The 16,328-nt window shown below is 46.8% G+C and overlaps 1 protein-coding gene across 3 annotated transcripts in view; it reads right to left on the reverse strand.

The window, feature by feature from the left end:
* Nucleotides 1-16,328, reverse strand: part of SH3PXD2A (SH3 and PX domains 2A) — a 252,489-nt gene that overhangs the window by 219,084 nt on the left and 17,077 nt on the right. The gene's annotated exons all lie outside the window — the stretch shown is intronic.

Genomic DNA, 16,328 nt, shown 5'->3' on the forward strand with positions numbered 1-16,328 from the left:
CATCCCTAGGGATCACACAGCATCCCTCTGTGAGAAACTCCATGTCTCCTTTGGAGACGTGCACTGCTGTTTGGTACAGCACTGTCTGTCTGAGCTGCCACGGAGGGCAGTGATGGAGACCACACTAATTCCTTCTCATTTACCTACCACAACCCAGCCACAAGCCACACATGCCCTGGGAGTTGCTCATTTTTGGAAGGAGAGTGTGTGGCTGCAAGTCAGCATGTGTCACCTTAGAAATAAGCCTTTTAGGGCCATATCTATATTATATGTTCTATCAAAACCAGTAATAAGGTATGAATCAGCAAAATGACTGCATGCATTTATGTTTCTGTCAAATTCAGGGTTTAGAGTGACTTGGAACAATAAACAAACCTAGCCTGAATATTATCCTACTTTTAGCCACTTAAAGGCAATTATTAATGTTCAGCAGACAGAAATTCTATTAAATCTGCTTAAGTGACCACCAAAAGCTCAGAAAAATTACGGTCTGTAACAGCAGACTTTCAAGAACTGCAGTACATACTTTCAATACAGTGTCTGGAGACAGCAGGAATCTGCTCAGCAGGATTTGGGCAAGAAGTCCTAGATTTATTCATCCCAAAGTCAGGCTCACAAACTGGTCAAAGCTACCCATCTCAGATCCTTCTCTAGGTACATGGCTAGAGTAGACATCCATCTCTGGAGCTGTCTTGTCCTCTGCCTGTAGGAGGATCCTATGCTAGACAGACATCTAATGTCTATAAGGTTGAAGGTGAGGTAGATGCACATAAGAAAAGGTCTACACAGCACAGAGATGCCTAAATTGATGCTGACCTCTGTCTCGTCCATGATGCAGCACTGTCAGTGCATGGTGGTCCACAAGGCAGGTTGGCTGGGTCAGCCACACTCACACCAAAGAGCCCCACATCTTTGCAGGGCACAGCATCACTTGAATGTGGCTGCTCTACTTGATGGGACTTCCGAACACCATATGCCTCTGTCACAGCCACTGGGTCCAACTGCTAGCAACAGAACACTTCCAAATGGCAGACCCTTTTAAAAAATGGGGATTTGACTCCAATCCTCATTCAGAGGATTCAAAGTTTGTAACATGGGGCCCCAGAGCAATTTAAAATTCCAATTTCTGAAGGGCTAACACAAGAAGGAGCTGAAGGCACTACTATAATTTACAGAGCAGATACGCAAAGACAATAGTATGAAACAGCATCCTGACAGCAGGCCAGGCCTGACTGCCAGAGCACTAACAGCCCACATGGGCACAGCACGGATCAGAGTCACCTCGTGCATTTAGTGGCATTAGGCAGTGCAGGAACTCATGCTCATGGAGTCTGGGAAAAGGACAGGCATTTTTTAAGAGATGCTTCCTCTTTGAATTGGCTCAGCTGCCAGCTTCAGAGTAGAGCTCTCAACATGCAGCTGCTTTGCCAACTCACCCCCAGGCTCCGGCATATGATGGGGATGACGGGATGGACAGTCAGTTTGGCTGAAGGGCACAAACGTTCTGCCACCCTGCAGGCATCCTGAGACACAGAGAAGCAAGCACCAATTTTTGTCCCAGCCAAGGGCACTCCATCCCTGAAGTGATCTGCAGGATGAATGCATCTCCTGCCAAGCCTTTCATTAATAATGACCTGACCTGAAAATCTTTTCCCTAAGCGGTCACTCTTACAGAGCAGATTTGAAACAGAAGATTGAGATAAAGATGGATGTGCTCAACAACTCCTTGACCCATTTCAGACTTCAAACCTTGCTTGCTGCTCCCAGGCACCAACCCTTACTGCCCCCAGTGATCCCAGCAGGAGCAGTACTGACACAACAGTCAGTACTATAGTAGCTTCTATAGTACTTAACATGTCCTTCATTTTTTGCTAGGACCAGGGATCTGCTTACAGGTAAGGATCCACCAAAATCAGGCTGGACTACGGAGATGCAAAGTCTGCCCTGAGCAGCCATAGCTTTTTTGCCAAAGGGAATATACTGCAGTGGAGGAAGAGCCAAGTTCTGCAGCCATCCCCATGCAGGCATCTCCACTTGAGGGCTGAGCCAGCCAGGGGCAAGCTGAACCAAAATCTCTCACACTGCATGCGCAGGGCATGAAGCAGTCGGCTGAATGCCACAGAACGCATGAGGTGTGAATTACAGCATCATAACTTACGCCCTGCAGCGTCTTATTGCCAAACTGTTCAGGGCAGAGCTAGGATTCTATTTTCCAGTGTTATAATTCCCCTGCCTCTTTTCTCTTTCCCACAACCACCCTTTCAGTACAGATACATCCAAAGAGGATCAAATCTCACCCTCCTCAGCCCTGTGAAACATGAGTAAAACTAGCAGGGCTTGGCCCACTGTGCCATTTCTTAAGGCTTCAATAAGAATAAATTAATACTGTTCAAATATAAACCACTTTTGCTTTGGAACAACACAAAGACAGACAGAAAATCACCCTATTCACAATCGGGTGCTATCAGCAGGCTATGGCAAGAGCCACAGCATCCCGTGCTCTAGCAGAGTGCCTCCCCTTCCATCCACCTCCATGTACCGAGAGTAGATGGGCTGCAATGTAAATCAAGGCCAAGTGCAAAGGAAGGTCTCCAGCTTCAAGCACCACAATCTCTATGGGCCCAACTCCATTTGCAGCCCACTAATATGAGCTGGCTCTCCACTTGGAGATCCCAGGTAAAATAAACCCTTGCCCACACACCAGCAGATGCAGACTGTTAAATAAGAGGGGATGCCCTCAGCAATGCCATCAGGCCACTTGCTCCAGGATTTGCCCTAGTCTGTCTCAGGTAGAAGGAATGGACATTCTGGATATCTGGGTGCATTGATGGGGTGATCCATCCCTCTGGAGGCCAGTGGGATAGCTTCCAAGGTAAAATAAAACACACAAAACCCAAAAAGATCTGAGGCAGGGATCTGCTCCCAGGTCAACCAAATCCCACTGGAAGCAGCAAGCAGGGGGGAATTCTCTCACAAGACACACCAAACTGACACAGCCACCATGGCTGCTCTCATTTGAGGGAAGAGACAAAGTCAGACAAAATGAAAGCAAGAGCTCTCCCACACGACAAAGCCACAGGCTCAGGTTCCAGAGACAGACCATTAAGCTCTCACAGTCTCTCCTCTCTCTTAACCAACCAAATTGCTTTTGAGGGTAAGCAAAAGAGGCCAGCTGGAGAACTGACCGATACTTTTAGTGGAGGATAACCACGAACCCTGAGACGTAGCTGACCACAGGGCAAAAACACTGCTCCCATCAGCACTCTCCTGCAAGCCCAGGACCACCCTAGATAGGACAGGCAAGAGCAAAACCCAGGCCTGCACCCTGAGACCCATGCTGTCTGTACCCCGGAGAAGGCAATTTCTGCTTCCCCAAGCCGTCTGTGAGGCTTCTCCACCAGCAACATAAAGACAGCCAAAAAGTTCCTCGCGGCTTGTGAACACGGAGGCAAGTCTCACCTGGTCGTGAGATGGTGGCTTGATGTTCCCGGTTCTTCATGGTTACAAAAAAGATCTCTCCAGCAACCATCCCTATTCTGAATACCGAGACAATAAGCATTTTGCTTTGGTCCCATGGATAAAAGTCATCTCCTCAGGACAGGAAATCTTCCTAGAAAGTGTGGGGCACACACTGAATGGTCTGCAGAGATCACAACAGTGATCTGTTGGAGGCTCAGCCTGCCAGGGCACTGATAGACATGCTGCACTTCAAGAAACGGCCTGAATTCCAGAGATTTCAATGGGATTTAAGCCTACACTTAACTGTTGCTGACTTGCAGTCTGCGACTGTTAAGGTCATCTTTGCCACTTTGTCCCTTGGACTTGTACAACTGTTTATTTGTGGGTTGTATTGAAAATCCTGACTCGTGGTAACTATCATCCTTCCACCCAATTGGTGTTTTGGGCTTTCCCAGAATAGGCCCATGTAGTCTGTCTACAACGCTGACTGAGTAGTATGACAACACTCTTCCAGCCTTGCACAGATGAGCAGGAGCCCTCCAGCCCAACATCTCCCCAACTCCAGCTCATATGAATTGCTCCAACACCCTCATTTCACACATCAGTTATACCCTGCCAAGTTTCAGCTGGAGATGACTGAATCCTCTCCAGATTGGCTCAGCTCTTGCCACAGCTGCAGCACTCCACACATTTCCAACCTCTGTTAAACCACACTAGCTGTGGTTGCCACATTGCCAGTTCTGCAGCCCAGAGGAGGCTCTGAAGCGATCCCATCACAGTGGCAAGAAAGCCAGGTCTTGATTGCAGTCACTCAGCAGCCAGGTCTCCTTGGAGAGGCTGCCACATGGCTTTGGTCTGTCAACTGCACTGCCTCTTAACTTGCAACCACAAAGAGCTACAGCCAGCAAAAATGTCACCAGCTCTCCAAGCCAGCAAATCACTATCACAGTGAGCAATCATGTATGCAAAATACAGAAAATAGAAAAAATGTCACACCTCTTCTAGCTGAATAGCCCCATTTCTGTCCCATGGGTTTAAGGAGTGGGACAGGGCCTTGAGCAACATGGTCTAGTGGAAGGTGTTCCTACCCATGGCAGGGGGTTGGAACTAGATGATCTTAAGGTCCTTTCCAACCCAGACCATTCTATGACAAGCAAAGGAGGCTGGAGGCTTTTTCAGTTCAGCAAGCCTATGGCAGAGGGGTACCAATTCCCATCTGCACACCTGACCACTCAACAGGGCCACTAGCCCACTTGGAAACACCTGCTAGGCCAACTGGAGACCCAACTGTCTTTTTGCTGACACAAGAACCCTCCTTAGCCCCAAACCTGACTCCAAAACACCACTGAACTTCAAATTGACTTGACAGGGTGAATTATCGAAGCATGATTTAAAAGTGAGCTCTGAAGCTGGGGAGCTCCACCAGCTGCTGCATCTGGCCACAATATTGAGAGTCAATCCCCCAGTTAATAACCTCAGACTCCATCAAGGTGTGACATTAAAAAAAACTACCCAAATAACATACCAGCCATGTCACTTTATTCTTTTCCCCTTGAAAGCACATCTGGCATGCAAAGCTTGGGTTCTCCCTCATCCCAGGGAAACCAGCAACATCTTCCAAAGAGTTCTGTTCCCTTATTCTTAGGTCTTAAAGATCCATTAAGCTATGAGGTGCAATGCAGAGGGAATTCACATATATCCCTCAGGAATGTGTCGTGGTTTAAGCATCCAGCAAGATCCAGGTAAATTTGATCTTGTTGGGCACAAGACAGAATAAAAAAAGTTTTGTAGTCAAGATTTATTTTTTTTTCCTAGGAAAAAAAGCACCATGTCTATAAAATAGTGCATTTTCACACCAAGTTTATTTTGAGCCATGGGCTGCAAGGCAGTGCTCTTCTACTGACTGCCAAGCTGGCTACTGTGTTCCTCTTCACTCTGCAATACTTATTTGATTGGCAAGTTACTATTTCAGAGCTATAAAACCCTCCTGGAACATGCTCCCAATAAACTGAATTCCTTTTCTAACTAATCATTTTATTTCCCTGATTATTAGCAGCACTTGGAACAAATTAGACACCACAAGCAGAATCCAATGCAGTCCCTGCCCAGGAGCTGTTTATATGCTGCTCTATGAAGGGCCAGGACTGGGGTCTCCAGCCCAGCTCCTCATGCTGAGACTGGACAGCAGAACAAGCAGAAGGTTATCTGGAGCGTGCTGGGGAGCTGTCTACAGTAGGGCATGATGTATTCCCAGGATTAATAATGCCTGCTTCAACTTTTATGTCCTACCTTGGCCTTGAAAAGATGCTCTCTTTTGGTACTTGCCTTCAAAGAGTAGTAACTCCTGTCTATCCACTTTGACATAAACAAGTGCAGTCTTATGGGGTGCACTGCCTCTCTGTGATGAAGAAGTTACCCTTCACAGGAATGAGAAAGAGCAGTAGCTGTAATTTTCCTATACGAAGCAAACAAAGTATGTTCCCTGCAGCAGCAGCTGGAGGCATAATTTGGATGCAGAGTCTGGATGCAGTATCTGGGAGACTGATACTCCAGCCCATATGGAAAAAGCACCATATGGCTAAACTCAGATAGAATCCATTCTCGGGGCACTTTGGATGAGAGACCAAAATTCAAGAGTTGGAGACAGTTGTTCAAAGAAACGAAGGGTGAACAGCTTTGAGAAGCAAGTATCAAGGGCACATTTACACTTAAATTAATGACCTTTCAGATAACACTGAAATAAAACTAATACAGACCTGTATTAAGAGGGCATGTTGCTGATACACAGCAGCATAGCAGTGCACCCCACTCAACCAAAACTGCCCCTCCCAGCAGCGGAATACACTCATGAAAGCCTTTTTGTGGCACACTCAAACCCCACAGGATATAAAATCCCATTGACTCGCCTGGCACGGGGGGACCACAGCTCAGTCACACACAAGGATTTTCTCTTAAAACACTTCTCATCTCCCTCCATGTACAGGCACAGACACACATGGTCTCCCAGCCCAGAGGGGATGGGATACCCCAGTACCAAATGTTTCAGGAAGTTTAAACCCTAGTCACACCTGATAGAGAGAGCAGCACAGGCTTCAGTATCTTGAGGGAAGGAGGGCCTCCTAGCTCCTAATCCACCTCCTACTCCATCTCCTCTCCCATGAAGCCTGAGGCAGTATTTCCACTTAAGTTCCGTATTTTCATACACCCAGGTTTGAGTCCCAGGGCAAAAGGCAATCCTAGGAGGAACATGCTCTGCACAACATGCAGAGAGCAACAGAGATATCCCCGGAACAGGGAACATGAGCTTTAAAATAATCTGGGGGTTGGGGGATGACACGACGACCAGGACACTATTCTGAAGCATAAAACCACTTTAAGCACATTCGTTTTGCAGTTGCTAGAACATAAAGCCATGCCCTGGAGCCCTGCCAGCCAGTCAGTATTTTTATGACCGTATCAAAGCACATGATAAAAACAAAAAGCTTAAGGGTCAAACTCAGCGCCAGGATTAGTAACCAGGCTGAAGTGAATAGCATGATACCAGGTCTGAACAGGATCCTCTGATCACAGGCACGTAAAACACGTTTGGTTTCTACACAGACAGCAGTCATGCCTGAAACTTATATGCCAGATTCCTCCTTCAGCTCATTCAGGTGGGAAGGGCTTAGTGCAAAACCTCTAAACCCTTTCCACCAAGGAGTACCAACAGCGTCTGCAGCTGTCTCAAGTCACATACATCACCCAGAGGAGCACACATCAAAGCCCTTCCCTTGTCACTATTTCAGTTCCCCCACTGCCCCTGGCACAACTGCTCCCCGCAGCAGCAGTCTATTTCCAAACATCCCTAACGTTAGCATGAGTATGACATGCTTGCAGGCTGGAGCTTGCAAGCACCAGAAGAAGAGAAGGGCTCACTTCTGGATAGACTTCAAGTTATAACCAAGTGGGCTAATGACAGAGTCCATATAAGGAACCAGCCAGCTTGTGTTGAAGGCATCAGAGATTAAGAAAGACGAAGGTGTCCTTTCGTGCTGCATCAGAAACTGTTCACTGAGAAAGCACCTCCCATGGCAGACCAGGAGACCCCAACAACAGCATCGCCTATGGGAACTGCTTCTGGGACTGCCGGCAGCAGAGACACTGAGCTGGCCACTTGGTCTACTAGCCACTATCTACTACCACCATGGTCACTACTGGGTTACAAGCTGAGATACAACTGTGATGCTACTCACTGCCACTGCTGCAGCTCAGAGCACAAAGGCTTTGCAGTAGCTCTAAGCTGAAATGCCTGGAATTAGAAACCATCACAGACACTTTCTCACCCTGTGGGTATCTGCACTCTGTGCTTCTGTCACCCTCATCCTGATAAGTCAGGAGGCAGCAACGATGGGCACGTGAGCCAGGGAGAGGGATGAGGACACTGATGGATGGTGGCATGTCCCCTGCTGCTTGGCCAGTGCTGAACAGATCCAGCAGGACATGGGGCCACCTCCTGCCATTGCAGTCCTCTTCTGCATGGCTGCAGAGCCAGAGTGTCCATGCAGACCTTCCTTTCAGCTAAATGTCTCTTTTATCCAAGGAGACAGGCAGCTTCCCTATCGAACAGTCTCCAAGGGTGAATTTTAATAGAAAAGATCAGAGAGAAGGTTAAAGCTCGGACTGTTTGTTTTAAACACTGGATGTTCCCTTGGCTTGGTTATTTTGGCCGTTGGTTAAGCTCCCTTTCATGTTACACATAGAGATAATTTCTTTTCTATGGCAAGGCTGATCAAAACTGGGAGTGATTTCCTTCCAAATTTTTTTTAAACTAAATAAAATGACTTATTTGTTGCATTCAGTACTTTCCAACAGTGCTTTTAGTTCCTGCACAAGATGCAGCATTTTACTCCAGAAGATGGAGAAAATGTGGGGTTTTTAAGGTACTAGTGTTCACTGAACATGAACTGCAATGGCAATTCTTCAGTCTTGTTATTTCACTAAAATGGGAGTTAAAAAATACGTATTTTTTTACACCAGGGTGTTTTTACCTGCATACAGGAGCTGTCTCACGATCAGAATTAAGGACTATTTGGGGGCTATGTTGTGCACAATGGAGGTTTTGACAAGTACCTCACTGTGACCAAATTGCACTTAATGACAGAATTACAGTTGGAAAAAAGCACTGAGGGAAGGAATGACTGTGAACAGAAAGAGAAAAACCTGCTCCCCCTGTTCGAGCTGTCCACCCCCTGTCACTGGTGCCCCTAAACTCTGACCCTATCTCACACAAGCTGCCCAAGAGCTCTCATCCTGCAAATTGCAGAGCACGCTCTACTCCCACACACCTCTCTCCATCATCAAGGCTTAATGGATTTGGGGCTGCAGTTCAGCCCCAAAACACAGGGAGATGGCATCAAAAATCACTTCAGGACTCTGCTCCAGGCAAGCTGTAATTTTGACTGAAGAAGCAAAATTTCCAGCTTATTCCAGCAGCCTCACCTCCCACACAGGTTTTTCTTTTGATCTGCCACTTTAATCAGGTTTTTAAACAGCTAACAGTGTCGTCTTCTCTCCTCCCTGACTTCATCTGACCCACAAGGCTTGACTGGGGCTATACTTGAAGCGCATCATACAGTATCATGCTCCCTCTGACGCAGTGTGTCTCTGTGACAGATGACGGGGTTACACTGTGCCTTTGCACGAAACCAGAAAACCCAAAGAGGAACTTTGCTGGGAATAAATTAACACCCTGACACAAACAGCACACGCAACAGTTTCTGTGTTTCCAGATACGGCTCGTCTGATAGCACAGTTCAAAATAAAAGGAGTTTTTACAGGGTGGTTTTGACCTTCTCCCTCATCTGAAACCTCAACAGATATTGGCAGGAACAGCACAATTCTGACCAGCCTGCAAAACGGAGGTGCATCCTTACCCCAGAATACACTTTATATCTAGTAAATCCCATGCCTTCTGCAACATGTGGCTCCAGCCACTTGAGTCTCTATGAGAGATATTTCACCATAGCTTTTTCCCCTCATAAACTGCTGTCATTGAAGCCCCAGTTCAAATATCCCTCACTTTAAGGGGCTGAAATTTCAGAGGAGATGAGCGCTTCCATGCCAACTCATCCTCAGGTTGTTCTTCCTGCTGCCTGGAGATGATGATGCTTCTATTTTAAAAGGGGACATTAATAAACCAAAGAGATTGTTTCTGAGCCAGTTTCATGTGTCCACAGCCGATCAAACTGCAGAGAAGGAAAAGCCAATATATTTTGGGTTGCCTGTCCAACTGCAAGCTTTGAGCACAGAAGTTTGCTTCTGTGACCCAGCTTGTGAATCCCAGAAGCAGAAGGACTGTAACATCTCAATGACATGGCATGGGGACAGGCAAGCCAACACAGCTCAGAGACAAGCAGGCCTCAAAGGGGCTGGGTAGAAACCGCAGTGCAAACCCCAACATCCAGGTGAGAAATCAAGTAAATACACCAAGTCCTGTGCTGACCCAGCTGCCCAAACTCAGGGCTACAGCCAGCTCAGAAACACCTACACAGAGTGCTGTCCTGGCCAAGACCCACTTTCTTTACTAAGAGCACAACTGAAAGCAGTCTGTCTTTTCTGATCTTTTCTACAACTTTTCATGTTAAGCATTCATGAAGTCAGATATGTAAGAGTCCAAAGAGCTGCTTCAGGTCACCCAGGTGTGTCAAGGCAGAGACCTCCAGATTTGACAGATGCACTGAATTACTGCCCATGCAGGGCTTGCACTTACTTTCCCATCTTACCTCTTGGACCATGGCTATGGAGGACATAGCAGGTACAGCTCAGAAGATGCAAGTTTTTAAAGAAGTGGATCCAAGACACCTTTGCATTGCAGCTATGCTGAGTACCACCACAGAGTGGGCCAGAGCCTCTGACTGCTTTCGCCCCTCCTCAACAGGGAGTTTGTGAGGAACTTGTCATCTCCTCCCATTCAAAACAGAGGAGAAAATAGTATTGACCCTTTAAATTGTTCTGAGTACTAATGAGCCACATTATAGCACAGGTCTGAAAGTTGACTCTTGCTTCTTGCTAAGTCCTATTCCAACTATAAAATTAAATAGCTCATTTTAAAAGTGGTAAAATGAGTCCCACTTCAGAACACAGCTCTTGGGGGATAAAAAAAGTTTGCAATTTCAGCAGGGCAATGCATGAGACTGTCTTTTAATTACCAACAGAAAGGCAGCTGGTTCAGTTCCTACTATCTTAATAACCTTCCTCTCTTTGATGTCTTGATCACATCTTTTGAACAGCACACTTGAAGCGTAACACTGCAGAGAACACTTATTTTCATAATGAAAGGAAAATATTTTGCTCCATCCATAATATTTAGTTATCTTGATAGGCTGCATTGATAGGGTTTCCTATATTGTGTTTTCAAGCTAACACTGAGTTTAAGAGGCCTGCAGGGAAGTGCAAGACCTCTATCTAAATGATAAATATGTAGTCGGTGTACGTATTTAGAATCCTTTAAAGTGAAATCAAATGGTTCCTAGTAAGAAAGATAAAATCACCCAAAACTTTCTTGCCTTAAAGGCATAAAAGTTAAGTTCACTTGTTTCCCATTTTAGTTCTAAAAGTTAAAATTTCTAGGCCATATGAAGATGACGTTAAACCTTTGTACAGTGTGACAACGTATCTACTGTTGTATAACATACACAGTCAAACACTCTCTGCTTCCCACAGACACCAGAGATAACCAGCAATCTGGAGCAAGCACACAGTTCTGAGAGCTGCCAGGAAGAGGGTGGGGGTTTGTAAGAGTCACAGCAACCTATAAAAACTGTAGGTGATGCTCCTTTGCACTGCCCCACAGTAACGGGAAAAGCTGGAGGATGACCCAGCTACACGAACATGGCACCAAATCCTTCGAGAAGCAGCTGGCCATGGCTCCCTGCAGTTAGGAGCTCTTCCCTTGATAAATGGGCTCCATCCAAGATGGGCCATGATCCAATTTATCTTAATGGTCTAACTCATAATTTGAAGGTCAATGAGGGTATCCCCACTGGGCTGCACACCAGAGTAAAGCCCAGTGAACTGTGGAGGAGAGCTTACTAAAAGGATGTCCAGAGACACGAAAAATGCCTCCAAAACGTTTATGACCCGGGCAGAAAGTTCAGGGCTATGGCAAACACTCAGCCTTTGCTCTAATTCTCCATGTACAGGCTGAGTCTTGACATTACAGGTTACATTCAGTCTATCTAAACAAAACCTAGCTGCGGAGGAGTGACTTCAGGATGCAGACTTTATTTTAACCGCAACACCCATTTCCTCACTCTTTTCACTTTAAACCAGATGTTATATTTGCCTGTGTGACATTTACACTTAATAACGCAGACTCTGGTCGGATTTGCTGAAACAGGGAACAAAACCATGATTAAACTACTTCCTATATGCAAAAGCACTTTGAACATCGTGTGTGTCATGGAGACTGGCGAGTCGGAGGCGCAACCACTGCCCGGCTGAGGTCAGACACGCTTTGAGCCGCAGTTGAGCAGATGCAGGAGGCAGCTGGCAACCACTCACCATCGCCTGTCACTACCCCTTCCCTCCAGCGGTTACCATCACCTCACATATGCCAGAAGGACCAGGTGTGCTGTCCCTTGCAAATCCAGATGAGAAAAATCCCACTAGGAAGTGGGCTGTAGTAAATCCCTGCTGGTATGGGAGAAGGGAGGGTGCCAGCCATCGGATCTGCTGGAGGATGTGACCTCTGGCCAGGAGTAGCTGGAAGAGATGACACTTTACCCCTGTACAGGATTGCATCCCTGAGAACAGCCCTGGGCTTCCACTGACTGACAGGAAAGCTTCTCTTCCAAAAAAGGAAATAATGTGGGACATTTTTTGCTCCCTGAATTGGCTAACCATGGTCTCAGAGAAGAGCCAAGGCAAAGAGGGCGTGAGGAAGAGGGCCAGGGCTGATTTCAGTGGCAGCTGCCCCTTGCTCAGCACCACTGTCACCCTACACAGCAGGCCCCTGACTGACTCCGAGACCCATCTGGTCCTCTGGCAGAAGCTGCCATAGAAAAAGAATATATACCATGCTCCTAGATATGCAGCAACAACCTGAAGTCACTCATACCAGCAACACACGTGAAAGAACAGGGTCACCCACCTTCAGAAGCTCAACCGCTCTCAACAAATGACAAGTTTAATTGAGGCTGAACTAGAACAACAAAACGAAGGGGTCATGGTGCATCAGCAGCACCGTGTCTGGAGTCAGGACCCTTGGACCAATCCTCCCCAGGTCAGAGACATGTCTGAGACAAGCTGGGGAGGACTGGGACAAAGGAAACAGCCTACACACCCACGAAACTGCACAAAAGGTCCTTCACAGCCATTGCTTTAGTGCTGCAGTGCAAGGGGCCCTTGCTGGGTGCCTTACTGCCATACAGAGGGGCAGGACTGTCATGGCTTTCTATCCCACTTAAGGATGCTGCAGAGACAGACCCAGACTGAGGGCAGCCCAAAAGCCAGCCCAGCTTCCTGCCCCAGTGACACTGGGCTCCCATGCTGTACTCATCCTTCCTCCAGTGAGCTACAAAGAGTGGAGAAAGGCTGGGACCAGCATTAACACATGCCAGACGAGCCAGTGGGAGGAAGCTTAAAGCACTGCTCATCCTGTCCTCAGAGGAATGGGGAGAAGAAAAGGCCACCACCCTCTGCAGTCTTCCTCACAGGGCGCAGAAGAGGCACATACACCCTTCGGCCATAGTTTCATCCTCTAATTTAGCACTGCATGGAGCAGAATTGTATCCAGCCAGTGTCCAAGAATAAAAATAGACTGAGTTTTGTTGCTGGGACAGCCCCTTATGGTCCCAGAGCCAGCAAGGAGCATTGCTTTGCCTTGGTGCTGAACCCTGACAGCTGAGCTGCTGAGGTGTCAGGATGGGCTGAAGGAGCCATCGCAGCTGCAAGGCCAGCTGAGAGCCCCGGAGAGACCGAGCCAGTGCGTTCTGCAAAGGTTTGTGGAACAGTTGCTCCAGAGACTTTAGTTCCTTGCCCCCTACACGTACATCTTTTCCCCATTACTGTACAGCACATGTCACTTTTATCAGCATCAGTCTGTGCTACCTGGGGAATGCTAAGCATGCAGCTGAATCCTGAGTTAGAAATTCATTTTTATCAGAATATTACATCTCCAGTGAGCTAACAAAGCATTTTGCTAGAGAAGAGGAGTTTCAGGGCATCCTTTGGAATAGTACTGTGTCTCTAAATAAGACTGAGACACTTGGTGTGTGGAAATTTGGCCAGTTTTCAGCAACAGTGATGATAATAGAATTTATATCCTGTTCCTCCTCCTTCCAGCACGAAAGAAAGCTCTTACGGAATACAGCAACAAACACAGGATAATAACCCCACAGACTGTAGAAATACAAACACTCTCGAAATAAAACAAATTAGGAGCTGTAATGTGAGAGTGGGAGGCATCTCAAGTTGTGATAACAGACTCTTCTGCTGGCAAATCCATAGCACTCCATGGCAGCCAGAATCATCATTAGCATGTTTCTTGACAAGGATCAATTAAACCAGGGCAGAAATGAAAAGATCTTCCCCAAGGAAACCCAGTGGAGCAGCAGGGATTGCAAAAGAGACCTTTGATTCACTCTCAACTCACCAGACGAATCATTTCATGTTGAGCAAACACCAAACCACATTGAAGAGATGTAACCGAAAGCTCCCAATTCCTGAAGCCATTTCAGACAGCTCACTAAGTCATCTAACAGATTGATCAGATACACTACCAAAGTGCTATGATTTACCTCCTTATATGCATTAGTTAATACATGGTAACCTTGCATAAACCTTGACCTGCACTGCCAGTCCATTTGTCTCAGTTTCACTGCAAAGAAAGCAAGTTTGCTGTACCATGTATCTGAGCCGACTGTGAGTGTGCAGGCCGTGAGCACCCCACTACTCATGCACTGTTACTTATTAAGTCGCAGTAAATTGCCCATGAGATTTTAACTGAGATCAAAGGGAGACCGACTCCTGCTCCTGTAATTTTGGCAATCGCATCTCTTTGCAAGATCAGTGTTGAGTGTGGGGAGTCAAAATCACTGTTACAGCTCACTGCTCAAGCATGAGGAACCTCAGTTCCAACGCCCAGCAACCCCCCATGGACACAAGCAGGAATCCAGACACAGCAATCAGTGAGACTCAATTGGTGTTTCTCCTTAGCTGTGCACTCCTGGGAGAAAAGACTGCAGAGGGAACAGTTTTGCAATAGATGTGCTTAATCTTAACCACCTTTATGCAATCTTTAAGTACATTAACCGCCTTTAGTACAATCTAGCAAGCCCAGTAAGTATTTCACAGCCAGAGTTACACTGTTGAATGTTAGCTTCTCTTTCTCTAGAGTAAGTGACAGCTGCTGGCAATGCCCCCATCCCAACTCCTCCTGCTAATCCGCATCTGCCAAGGAGGTAACATGGCCTCGGGAAACGGGCCCAGTATGTCAGGCACTTTATCACTAATGCCATCCCTCCTCACCACTTTACACTTGGTTTCCATGTCTTCATGGACACAGCATCTCTGGGTGGCTGGAAGGAGACAAGCGTCGGCTATTTGAGCCAGGTGCTTGTAATGGCATCTAAAACATGGCCCATTTTATACTGAAAGGTCTCAGCTGTGCAACTGCCCGGGACATGTATGTCCTTGTTTCCTGACTGGTCAGTTGGGAGTGCCAACCCCAGGCCCACTAGCAGCTAAAATGATGTGTTCTTCAGTGTGTTCAGGAATGACTGGAGACTACTAAGGATAATCCTTGTACTTGCCCCAGAATATGTTCAGGCAGTTAGAGTAGGGCTGGAAAACCAGGGTCACATCTGATACTGGCTAAGACTAGAAGGGATGGGCAGCTTAAAAATTCCAAGGAGCAGTTTCCAACACACAGGTATTCACCAGCTCCTGAGAACACAGTCTCAGTCAGGTCTCCCAAAACCCCAAACAAACCCCAAATGCATTCTCTCAGAGCCAGTATTTCCTAAGTTCATCATTGATGTGCTCAGTGACAACAGGCAGGTTCCTCCCATCTTACAGGCAAGCCCCCCCCCCCCGCCCCCCAAGACAGGTCTGTATCATTCTCCTAGCAGAACTGCACAGGGATTTCACCAGGTGTGTATGAGGTTTTCATGAGTCTCAGAGCAGCAGTTAGCTGGAAGCATAGAGCATCACCGTGCTCTCAGTAGCAGTCAGCTCGGGCTCTTCCCCACCACATGTTTTTTAGCCTTTCTACACATGAACCCTCTACACAGAAGCTTTACAGAGGGCCTGCCACTGAATAACCATTGCTATCTGAGCACAGATGTCTTGCTCCATCCAGAAAGATGGGTTGCAACCTTCGGGTTTTACCTCTAGCAAATTACATTAAAGACTTTAATAGTTTCCCTCCTGATCCCCCTTACCACTACCTATTGCTGATGCTTTCACAGTAAGCACATATTCCGAGTGCTTCTGTAGTTTCATTGATGCTTGTGGAAAACTGCAAATATACTGAATATCATTTTAACAAGCGGCCTCTGCGCACTTTTCATCCACTGAACAGTGAATTTAGGCCTAAGAAAAGCAAACCTACTGCCAGTTATTACTTTTACCAGTGCTTCTGGAACAAGCCACAAATCTCAGTGTGAAAACTACTGCCTTAAAGCATAAGGCACTGTGCTTCCCTCTTGGGTCTCCCAAAGAAATCAGCCTCTAAGACAGAGTTAAACTGTCTTAGGGCAAATGAGTCTTAGACTGCTTTGATGAAGTAAGCTGCAGCCATCCCACAGCCTTCTGAGTTCACTGATAATAAATCAGCCCTACAATATGTGTAAAAACTGGCATTGAGTGTGCCAATGAGGACATTGAAC

This window comes from Pezoporus wallicus, unplaced genomic scaffold (genome assembly GCF_028554395.1).
Source record: "Pezoporus wallicus isolate ANWC-B61680 ecotype Strahan unplaced genomic scaffold, APGP_CSIRO_Pwel_v1 contig_3365, whole genome shotgun sequence".
NCBI lineage: Eukaryota > Metazoa > Chordata > Aves > Psittaciformes > Psittacidae > Pezoporus > Pezoporus wallicus.